The sequence below is a fragment of the Notamacropus eugenii genome, chromosome 1, assembly GCF_028372415.1.
Source record: "Notamacropus eugenii isolate mMacEug1 chromosome 1, mMacEug1.pri_v2, whole genome shotgun sequence".
Classification (NCBI taxonomy): Eukaryota; Metazoa; Chordata; class Mammalia; order Diprotodontia; family Macropodidae; genus Notamacropus; species Notamacropus eugenii.
In genome coordinates, this window is record NC_092872.1 from 211566268 (window position 1) to 211578736 (window position 12469).

The window sequence follows — 12469 nt, forward strand, 5'->3', positions numbered from 1 at the left end:
TGATCCAACAGTTCTGGAGAGCAATTTGGAACTATGCCCAAAGGAATACAAAAATGTGCATACCCTTTGACCCAGCAATACTGCTTCTAGGACTGTATCCCCAAGAGATCATAAAAATGGAAAATGGTCCCACATGTACAAAAATATTTATAGCAGCTTTCTTTGTGATGTCCATCAATTGGGGAATGGCTGAATAAATTGTGGTATATGAATGTAATGGAATACTATTGTGCTATAAGAAATGATGAACAGGAAGACTTCAGAGACCTCGAAAGACTTATATCAACTGATGCTGAGTGAAAGGAGCAGAACCAGGAGAACTTTGTACACAGCAACAACTACAGTGTGTGAGGAATTTTTCTGGTAGACTTAGTACTTCATTGCAATGCAAGGACTTCAAAAATTCCCAATGGTCTATTAAGGCAAAAAGCCTTCCATATCCAGGGAAAGAGCTATGGAATTTGATCGCAGAATGAAGCAGATCATTTTCTTTTGAATTAGGTTTTGGTTTGCTTTATGATTTCTCCCATTCATTTTAATTCTTCTATGCAGCATGACTAAGGTGAAAATGTATTAAATAGGAACATATATGTAGAACCTATATAAAATTGTATGCCATCTCAGGGAGGGAGGGGGGAGGGAGGGGAGAAAGAGAAGGAGAGAGGGAAAAAAATCTAAGATAAATAGAAGTGACTGTAGAACACTGAAAACAAACAAAATAATTTAATTTTTAAAAAAAGATTAGCATGAACTCATTAGCAGAGCTATACTGCCTCTCATCTCTTCTCTCAACTGTCCTGACCCTTCAAGGCTTCTAGGAATGACCTCACACATATGGACATATCCCCAGGATGGGTATTTCAGAATACATTAAATTCCTTGGACCAATCTAAGTCTGCCTAAGTTACCAGGGATAAGAAGAATTTTTGTATGGTCAATGGCAATGAAGTGAAGAAACATCAACCTTTTGTTTTCCTTAACCCCTCCACAAGGTACTTGGCTTCTTCTTGGACTCTCTTCAATTCTCCTCTTCTCCATTCAAAAATTCCTCAGGGTCACCAGGGAGAAGTGACTGATTTACTTCCATCTCTCTCCATTGCTCACAATAATGCTCACAAAGCGAAGCAGGAAAAAAGAAGTCTTAGACTCCACATTTCTTTACAGTCATGTCAAAAAGTCCATGTCCAAGGACCTTTGACTCATATCCCTTGTTCTAGGAGAAAAGAATGAAGTGGGGCAAGGGTCACTTTACTTTCTCCTCTATCAATACTGCTTCCTGTCTGATCCCACACGTCATTCTGCCTTTAACACACTCACCAACATCTCAGGTGACCCTAAACCCACATGCCTCTTTTGGAAATGAAGTGGCCAGAAAGAAAGAGGTCAGAACAAAGACATTTTAAAAAGTATAGTTAATTTTATCATACATACATGATACACACATTCTAAAGCTTAACAGATCATATCTTTCTTTTCTTGAATACACCTTCCTTCAGGTATCACACTCTGATTCCAGACATAGGATGAAGACTTCATCCAAATACCCTTATATTGGGAACTACACTTTTGCCTGCAATCTTATTTCCATAGGACCTTTATCAGGCTCAAATTCTTCTGCTCCAAGATCCTTCATAAACGAACCCTTGAACAAGAAAGTGACTGATATTCCTTGGAATGAACTTTGTCATGCTGGTTTCATTATCTACTTCTCTGAAAAAGTAGAAGTTAACAAGTGAGACCTCCTAGGCCTTGTGGCAAAGTTGAGAGCCCCAGCAAAGGGCTTCTGCTCTCTCTTTAATTGATGCCAATCTCACAAATTGCATCCACTAACACATACTCTTGATCTCATAACACAAGGAACTTTGATGCTTAAGTAGCTCATGCTCTGCCTCAGAATCGCCTCCAAAAAAAGAAAAAGAAAAAGAAAAACAAGTCCCTTCCAAAGCATGTGAAGAGCTGGAGAAAGGGGTTGATAAAATTGTGCTTGGGAAATTTTAAGCTTTCACCGTTTTTCTGTATCTGATTTTACTGAATCATAGGCTGTTATAATTCAAGGGATCTTAGAAATTGTCCATAACTCTCCTCTCATTTTATACATGAAGAATCTGAGAAAGATTTAGTGACTCACCTAAAGTCAGGAATAGTTAAGTCTCTGACTAAGCCTAGGATTCAGGAATCCTGATTAAATTCCTGGATTCTTGCCACCCCAAATCATGAAATGAATGAAATGAAAAAACAGGATAAACACTACTCTTCACAACCCAATTTCTTTACTTCCTGTAGACATCTCAAACTCATTATATCCAAAACAGAATTCACTGTCTTCCTCACCATAACATACCCTTCTTCTCTCCTTCCTTATTTCTGTTTTGGGAATCCCCAGTCTTCCAGTCACTCAAGTTTGCAACCTTAGTGGGATCTTTGATTCCTAACTCTTCTCTCACCCTCACATCTAATTAGTTGCCTAAGCATTACTACCTCTACATCAGCTTTCTTTCCTTTCTTTTTTTGATGAAGGAAGGGGGGTTAAGTGACTTGTCCAGGACCAAAAAGAGAGCAAATGGCAAGTACCTGAGGAAAGAATTGAACTCTGGTCCTCCCAACTCCAGAATCAGTGGTCTATCCACTGCACCACTTACCTGTCTCTACATCAGCTTTCACCTCTGGTCCCTTTTCTTTGCTAATATATCCACCACTCTAGTCCACATCTTGTACAATAGTCTTCAAAGACTCAGTGTTTTGGAAGATCATTATGCTTTTAGACTAAAGCAATTTTGATTTACCTATTACTCTTGACAGGTAGAAAATCTCTAACTACCACCTTCATTTTGTGGGAAATTTTCTAACCTACATCTATTGGCTACCACTCACCTTTTTCTGCTATGCCCAACAAGAGATACGTAGCAAGACAAAAGCCTCAGTCCCCTATACAGTGTGGGTTCTTGTCTTAGTTACTCACTTTCTTATTACATTTAAGAGAGATCCACGAACATTGAGAAAAAGTGGTCACTAAGAGTAAGCATGGGTTCATCAAGAATAGGTGTTGCTAGTCTAATCCAATTTCTTTTTTTTAAGTATTATCAGACTAGGAGATCTGGGCAAGTCTTGACATAATCGACAAAAGATTTCAGCAAGGCATTTGACAATGTCTCTTATAACACATTCATAGAGAAGAGGGAGAAGACACTGATCAGATTACCAGAAGACATGTTCCTAGGAATCCAAGGCTATATAAAGTTGTGGTCATTGTTCAATAGGAAGACACTAATGCAGATGCTAGACTACTGATCACTAGATCTCTGAAAAACAAGCAAAAAACTCTAGGGGGGGGGCAGAGCCACGATGGCGGAGTAGAAAGACGCACGTACGCTAGCTCCAAACCCACTGCCCATAAAATACCTGTAAAAAAAAAGAACCACGAGAGAATTCTGGAGCAGCAGAAGCCACAGAACGGAGCAGACGAGATTTCTGCTCGAGAGAGCCTGAAAACCTCTCGCAAAAGGTCCCTTGTGCCCCGGACCCAGAGCAGAGCCCAACCCTGCCTCGGCAGCACAGCACCAAAAGGAGCAGATCCGAACAGGCTTCAGGGACGGAATCTCCAGCAGCCGTGCGGGTCCCTCCACCCACAGGTGACAAGGGTCTGTGAGAGGGTCTCTTTGGTGGGTCAAGAGGGGAGTGGGGTGCCCCCATAACTCAGGACCCCTTGGGAGGCAGCAGCTGAGGTGGCAGCAGACCAGGGCTACCCAAGCAGGCAGGAGCCTGGATCCATTGTTGAAGGTCTCTGCATAAACCCCCTGAGGGAACTGAGCCCGAGAGACGGCCCTGCCCCAACCTGAGCACCTAAACTTAATCTCACACTGAACAGCAGCCCTGCCCCTGCCCAAAGCCCTGAGGCTGGGAAGCAGCATTTGAATCTCAGACCCCAAGTGCTGCCTGGGCGGATCTGGAGGTGAGGTGGGGGTGGAGAGGACACTCAGAAGTCAAGTCACTGGCTGGGAAAATGCCCAGAAAAGGAAAAAAAAATAAGACTACAGAAGGTCACTTTCTTGGTGAACAGGCATTTCCTTCCTTCCTTTCTGATGAGGAAGAACAATGCTTACCATCAGGGAAAAACGCAGAAGTCAAGGCTTCTGTATCCCAGCCCACTCAATGGGCTAAGGCCATGGAAGAGCTCAAAAAGGATTTTGAAAATCAAGTAAGAGAGGTGAAGGAAAAACTGGGAAGAGAATTGAATGACATGCAAGCAAAGCATGAAAAACAAGTAAACACCCTGCTAAAGCAGACCCAAAAAAATGCTGAAGAAAATAACACCTTGAAAAATAGGCTAACTCAATTGGCAAAAGAGGGTCAAAAAGCCAATGAGGAGAACAATGCTCTCAAAAGCAGAATTAGCCAAATGGAAAAGGAGATTCAAAATCTCACTGAAGAAAATAGTTCTTTCAAAATTAGAATGGAACAGATGGAGGCTAATGACTTTATGAGAAACCAAGAAATCACAAAACAAAACCAAAAGAATGAAAAAATGGAAGACAATGTGAAATATCTCATGGGAAAAACAACTGACCTGGAAAATAGATCCAGGAGAGACAATTTAAAAATTATGGGCCTACCTGAAAGCCATGATCAAAAAAAGAGCCCAGACATCATCTTTCACGAAATTATCAAGGAAAACTGCCCTGAGATTCTACAACCAGAGGGCAAAATAAGTATTCAAGGAATCCACAGATCACTGCCTGAAAGAGATCCAAAAAGAGAAACTCCTAGGAACATTGTGGCCAAATTCCAGAGTTCCCAGGTCAAGGAGAAAATATTGCAAGCAGCTAGAAAGAAACAATTCAAGTACTGTGGAAATACAATCAGGATAACACAAGATCTAGCAGCTTCTACATTAAGGGATCAAAGGGCATGGAATATGATATTCCAGAAGTCAAAGGAACCAGGACTAAAACCAAGAATCACCTACCCAGCAAAACTGAATATAATACTTCAGGGGGAAAATTGGTCTTTCAATGAAATAGAGGACTTTCAAGCATTCTTGATGAAAAGACCAGAGCTGAAAAGAAAATTTGACTTTCAAACACAAGAATGAAGAGAAGCATGAAAAAGTAAATAGCAAAGAGAAGTCATAAGGGACTTTACTAAAGTTGAACTGTTTACATTCCTACATGGAAAGACAATATTTGTAACTCCTGAAACTATTCAGTATCTGGGTACTGGGTGGGATTACACACACACACATGCACACGCACACGCACACACACATAGAGACAGAGTGCACAGAGTAAATTGAATAGGATGGGATCATATCTTAAAAAAATGAAATCAAGCAGTGAGAGAGAAATATATTGGGAGGAGAAAGGGAGAAATGGAATGGGGCAAATTATCTCTCATAAAAGAGGCAAGCAAAAGACTTATTAGTGGAGGGATAAAGAGGGGAGGTGAGAGAAAAACATGAAGTTTGCTCTCATCACATTCCACTAAAGGAAGGAATAAAATGCACACTCATTTTGGTATGAAAACCTATCTTACAATACAGGAAAGTGGGGGATAAGGGGATAAGCAGGGTGGGGGGATGATGGAAGGGAGAGAATGGGGAGGAGGGAGCAATTTGAGGTCAACACTCATGGGGAGGGACAGGATCAAAAGAGAGAACAGAAGTAATGGGGGACAGGATAGGATGGAGGGAAATATAATTAGTTCTTACACAACACTACTATTATGGAAGTCATTTGCAAAACTACACAGATTTGGCCTATATTGAATTGCTTGTCTTCCAAAGGGAAGGGGTGGGGAGGGAGGGAGGAAGAGAAGTTGGAACTCAAAGTTTTAGGAACAACTGTCGAGTACTGTTCTTGCCACTAGGAAATAAGAAATACAGGTAAAGGGGTATAGGATGAAAACAAGGGCAGAGAGGGATGATAGAAGAGAGGGAAGATTGGCAGACAGGGGCAATTAGAATGTTCGGTGTTTTGGGGTGGGGGGAGGGGACAAAAGGGGAGAAAATTTGGAACCCAAAATTTTGTGAAAATGAATGTTAAAAGTCAAATAAATAAAAAAAAGAAAACTCTAACCAACTAGAAAATGAACTAGAGTAAGGGATCTTTGAAAGGAAAAGTCATACCTGAGGGGTGAATGATTACAGTAAAATGTAAAGGCTAGATTCTCCCTTCTCCCTTCAGGATTCTTCCACCCGACAATCACTGTCTTTCTCTCTTTCCTTCTTTATTTTCTTGGTTCCTTCCTTCTATTATTTCCCTCATTTACTTTTCTTCCTTCCTTTCCTCTCTCTCTCTTTCTTCTTTTCTTTCTTTTTTCATTTTCTCTCTCTTTCTCTGTTTGTCTTTCTCTCTTTGTGTCTCTGTCTCTGCCTGTCTGTCAGTCTTTTGATATTTTCCCTTAGTTTCTTTCTTCCTACTTTAACTGACTAAAACATATAACATGATGGCATGTAGCTATGCAAGTACTGTCCTGGAGAAAAGAAAGATGCTTCCATACCATTCATTACATCACTCCAATATGCCAATGCTTTGAGGATTTGGGTTTGAAAGTACCTCTATTGTGGGGCAGAACCAAGATGGCAGAGTAGAAAGACTTACCTGTAGAAGCTCCCCCACATAACCCATAAAATACCTGTAAAAAATGACTCTAAACAAATTCTAGAAGAGCAGAAGCCACAAAACAACAGAATGAAAGAGATTTCCAGTCCAAGACAGCCTAGAAGGCAGACAGGAAAGGTGTATCACATCGGGCATGGAAAAGAGTGCAGCTTAGCAGGGGCCACATGGAGCAGCAGGGACAGGACCCAGAACAGGTTTCAGGGAGTCACCAACAGCAGCAGTTCCCAGATTGCTGAACCCACAAATGCCACAGACAGCTTCAAGGTCAGTGAGAAAGATTTTTCATTTGGGTGAGAAGGAAACATGGTCTGGCTTCACCAGCAGCAGCCACTGCTACATCAGCATCCATTTTTGGAACCCTCCCCTTAAAGTCCCTGGGGGAATTGAGCAGTTGATCTGAATCTCAGCCCTGAACACTGCCCTGGGGTGAGGAGGAGGAACATTGACATGGTGGAGCTACAGGCGGTTGTGGAGTGGAAATTCTACTCACAGATTCTGGGCAGAAAAGTTTTTGGTTGCTCCCAGACCAGTGAGCAGGCCAGGAGAAGAGTGAACTCCTCTCCCTTGATTGTGCCACCTTGGAGGAACTGAGAACTTCCAGGTCCCCAGACTACACACTCCTCTTGACAAAGGACTCAAAAGTCAAGTAACTGGCTGGCAAAATGCACAATAAAGGGGGAAAAATAAGACTATAGAAGATTACTTTCTTGGAGAACAGGTATTTTTTTTCCATCCTTTCTGATGAGGAAGAACAATGCATACCATCAGAGGATGTCAAGGCTTACAAACCCTCCAAAATAAATATGCAATGGTAGCGGGCCAAGGAAGAGCTCAAAAAGGATTTTGAAAGTCAAGTAAGAGAGATGGAGGAAAAAAATGAGAAGAGAAATGAGAAAGATGCAAGAAAATCATGAAAAGGGAGTCAACAGCTTGCTAAAGGTGATCCAAAAAATGCTGAGGAAAATACACCTTTAAAAATAGGCTAACTCAATTGCCAAAAGAGGTCCAAAAAGCCAAAGAGGAGAAGAATGCTTCAAAAAAGCAGAATTAGCCAAGTGGAAAAGGAAGTTCAAAAGCTCACTGAAGAAAATAGTTCTTTAAAAATGAGAATGGAGCAGATGGAAGCTAGTGACTTTATGAGAAACCAAGAAATTACAAAATAAAACCAAAAGGATGAAAAAATAGAAGATAATGTGAAATATTTCATTGGAAAAACAACTGACCTGAAAAACAGATCCAGGAGAGACAGTTTTAAAATTGTGGGACTACTTGAAAGTCATGATCAAAAAAGAGACTAGATATCATCTTTCAGGAAGTTATAAAGGAAAACTGCCCAGATATTCTAGAATCAGAGGGCAAAATAAATATTGAAAGAATCCACCAATCACCTCCTGAAAGATCAGAAAAGAGAAATTCCTAGGAATATTGCAGCCAAATTCCAGAGTTCCCAGGTCAAGGAGAAAATATTGCAAGCAACTAGAAAGAAACAATTTGAGTATTGTGGAAATACAATCAGGATAACACAAGATCTTGCAGCTTCTACATTAAGGGATCAAAGGGCTTGGAATATGATATTCCAGAAGTCAAAGGAACTGGGATTAAAACCAAGAATCACCTACCCAGCAAAACTGAGTATAATACTTCAGGGAAAAAAATGGTCATTGAATGATATAGAAGACTTTCAAGCATTCTTGATGAAAAGACAAGAGCTGGATAGATAATCTGACTTTCAAACAAGAATCAAGACAAGCATGAAAAGGTAAACAGGAAAGAGAAATCATAAGGGACTTTCTAAAGTTGAACTTTCCTACATGGAAAGATAATATTTGTAACTCTTGAGACTTTTCTCAGTATTTGGGTAGTTGGAGGGATTATACACACACACACACACACACACACACACACACACACACACACACACACATAGACAGAGAGCACAGATTGAGTTGAATAAGAAGGGATGCTATCTAAAAAATAAAATTAAGGGGTGGGAGAGGAATATATTGGGAGAAGAAAGGGAGAAATGGAATGGGGCAAATTATCTCCATAAAAGAGGCAACAAAAAGTTTTTTCAATGGAGGAGAAAAGGGAGGAGGAGAGAGGGAAAAAGTGAAGCTTACTCTCTTCACATTTGGCTTAAGGAGGGAATAACATGCACACTTAATTTGGTATGAAAATCCATCTTACACTACAAGAAGGTAGGGGAGAAGGGGATAAATGGGTTGTGGGGGGGATAATAGAAAGAAGGGCAAATGGGAGGATGAAGTAATTAGAAGTAAACACTTTTGGGGAGGGACAAGGACAAAAGAGAGAAGAGAATAAATGGGGGACTGGATAGAATGGAGGGAAATATAGTTAGTCTTTTATAACATTATTATTATGGAAGTCTTCTGCATAACTACACATATATAGCCTATATTGAATTGCTTGCCTTCTCATTTCTGGATGGATGGGGAGGGAGGAAGGGAGAGAAGTTGGAATTCAAAGTATTAGGAACGAATGTTGAGAATTGTTTTTGCATACAACTTGGAAATAAGAATACAGGTAATGGAGTATGGAAATCTATCTTGCCCTACAAGAAAGAAGAGAAGATGGGGTTAAGGGAAGGGAGGGGTGTGGTAGGAGGGAGGGCATATTGAGGGAAGGGGTAATCAGAATGCAAGGTGCTATGGAGTGGGAGGAGGGGAGAGATGGGGAGAAAATTTGGAACTCAAAATTTTGTGGAAATGAATGTTGACAACTAAAATTAAAAAAAAAAAACTTTAAAATTTTAAAAAAGTACCAATTTCCACCAATTTCTTGGAATACTATTCTTTTCCCTTTTCTTATCTTTCTCTTCTTCATCTACACCATGCGGAAACTTACCTAATCCACTGCTAATGAATTTGAAAAATGGTGTAAGTCTTCTGTCAGCAAATTATTCCCATGATCAGAGTTTCTTTCACTTCCTTGTATAGTGTAACATGACAACATGCTCAACACCCAACTTTAGAGTGACCACAGGGCCATATTCTTGCCATGAAAAAAGCTGTGAAAAAAAGATGTAGGCAGTAGTGAGAGGGTCATCACTGAATTAGGTAATAAACAGCTTAGATTCCATTGTTAACCTTTTTTGATTAGTTTTCTTTTTAATAGTTCAGAGATTTTATTCTAGTAGCTTTAATTACAGTGCTTGTTTGCTGAAATGAAAACTGAAAACAAGTATACAAAACAGTCGATTACTAATTGTGTACTGAAAGCAGTAAGAGTTTCCACAACACCAAACAAACCAATTCTGAGTTTTTCCCAAGATAAAATTTAACAGCTCCAGCTTCTTCAGTGTTAATCAAAATACAAAAGAAAAAAAAAGTAAAGATCTTTTTTTCAGATGGCAAATCTGACCCTTGTAGTAATGAGGGGTAGTAAAGGACATTTCACACATATACGTAGGGGGATTGTTCCAAAAGGGGACCTAATACTTCTACAATGGAATGACTCCCCAAGCTCTCACGCTCAATTTATTTTCTTTCAAAACCTAGACACCATACAGAAACACCTGATGTCCTTGACTGTTTTTGAAATATCTCCAGCCAAGCTTTGGGGCTAAAGCAGCCTGTGCTTACTGTGGAGAGGTTTCAAAAAGAAGCACCACGCACACACTTGACCAAAATTAAAAGGCTGGTTTTTTTGTTGTCCAAATACATGAGAAAGCGCTTCTCAATATTTATAACCAGCCATAATTGTGTCCTTCCTAAGAGTTATTCAAGTGTGATGGAGAACTAATCACAGCCTGACCTGAACTGCAAGGGGGAAAAAGTCTAGTTATAAATGGTTTATGATTGAAGATCTAATGCTCTCAATGTGCAGCCTGCTCTGAACCACAACCTCAAAGCTTTTTTTCCTAATAAGTATCCATGTGAGCACACATACAAGCACAAACTCTATGAAATACATAAAGATCCAAAGACATAGCATTACATGGATCTCTATTTTAACCATGCAAAACTGATCACTTGTTTGATTTTTATCATCATTTCTCAAGTTTCTAAAGAGAAACTGCAGACAAATTTGCAATGGTCTGGTATTCAACTTGTTACTGCAAAACCTACACTCAGTATATTTCTCTGTTCTGTGTGTTCAAGTGTTTTACTTGTCTTTTTTTATTTTTTTACTATTTAAAAAAATACACTGAGTTCAGGTTAAAAATCAACCACCAAAATGGATCTCAACGCAGATCTCACAAGCCAGTAGGAGTAGTAGCATTCGGCTCTGCTGCTGCACGTTAACCCCCAGCAATCCAAGTGTCAATGTGCTTAAAATCCCTTCCTAGTACTAAACGGTGAGTTGATTTTTTTACAATAAAAAAAGCTGAGTAATATTGCATAGGAGTGCCAGAAACTGCCCCATTGGAAACAAAAACTATTTACATTAAATAAGAAACCTGTTTTCAGGTCTATATTTGCCACATTTACAGCATGGTGCAACACATACTGTGACAAGGGGTAGGAAAAAACAGCTTCTGTCACTCAATACCACATAGTAGCACAGTTTGCCACATGAGAGTAAAGCGAAGGGAGAATAGGAAGAAATAAGAGGGAGAGAAGGAAAGAGGGAGGAGGAATTTTTGTTGATTCATTTCTGGTTTCAGCTGATTGGACAACCAGTCCAGTCCTTCATAGAGCCCCTCCCCACTATTGGCACAGGTGGCTTGGATGTACCAGTTTCTGTGACGAAGAGAATGCAGTCCAAGTTTATCTGTGATTTCAGCTGCATTCATGGCATTGGGAAGATCCTGTTTTTTAGCAAACACTAATAAAACGGCATCTCTAAGCTCATCCTCTGCCAACATTCTCATCTGTTCTTCTCGGGCCTCATTCACTCGTTCTCTGTCATTCCTGTCAACCACAAAAATCAGTCCTTGTGTGTTCTGGAAGTAATGGCGCCACAGGGATCAGATCTTGTCCTGGCCACCTACATCCCACACTGTGAAGCTAATGTTTTTGTATTCTACAGTTTCTACATTGAAACCTATAGTGGGGATAGGAGTCACTATTTCACCAAGCTTCAGTTTGTACAAAATAGTTGTCTTTCCTGCAGCATCCAGACCAAGCATTAGGATCCGCATTTCTTTTTTGCCAAACAGTCCCTTGAAAACGTTAGCAAATATATTCCCCATGGTCCAACAGTGATGTGTTAAACGTTGGCAAAAGAAACCTCCTCGCCCCTGAGCCTCGGGCTTCCTGTCTCCTCACCCGTGAGCAGCTGCCGCTGCTTCTTTTTATCCTTGATTAGTTTTCAATCCATTTTTGACTCCTTCAAAACATTTCTGACATTTATTACAGAGATGATGATGTAACCCATGAACCCAACACAAGCCTCAGATGGCTCAAAAAACTAAAAGTTGATCTTGTGCCTTTGGCTAAAAGCAAAAAGAGTGGCTATTGAAGTACAGTTTACAAGTTTTTCAGAGTATCCCCAAACTTCCTCAAAGGCTGAGCTTATGTTAATTACGTAGCTAGGTGCCATCGAGCACACAGCACTGGACCTGGAATCAAGAAGACCTTTGCCAAAATTCAGTTTCAGATACTTGATAGCTATATGACCCTAGGCAAGTCATTTAACCTCTGAGTGCCTCAGTTTCCTCATCTGTAAAATGAGGATAAAAACACCTAATTTTAAGGTTTCTTGTGAGCATAATAAGATAATATTTGTACAACACTTGGGAAACCTTAAATCACTATACAAATGCTATTATTAGCATCATTATCATTATTCTTCTTCTTCTAAAGCTTTGAGAATACCAGAGTTGAAGAATGGGGAAAATGCTGCCAGTGAAATTCTGGATCAGAAATATGTCTTCATACCAATAGAAA

The 12469-nt window shown here is 40.0% G+C and overlaps 2 pseudogenes; both read right to left on the reverse strand.

Moving 5' to 3' along the window:
* Nucleotides 1-12469, reverse strand: part of LOC140511725 (cytochrome P450 2C19-like) — a 106871-nt pseudogene that overhangs the window by 66762 nt on the left and 27640 nt on the right.
* Nucleotides 10670-11873, reverse strand: LOC140515210 (ADP-ribosylation factor 1 pseudogene; annotated as a pseudogene).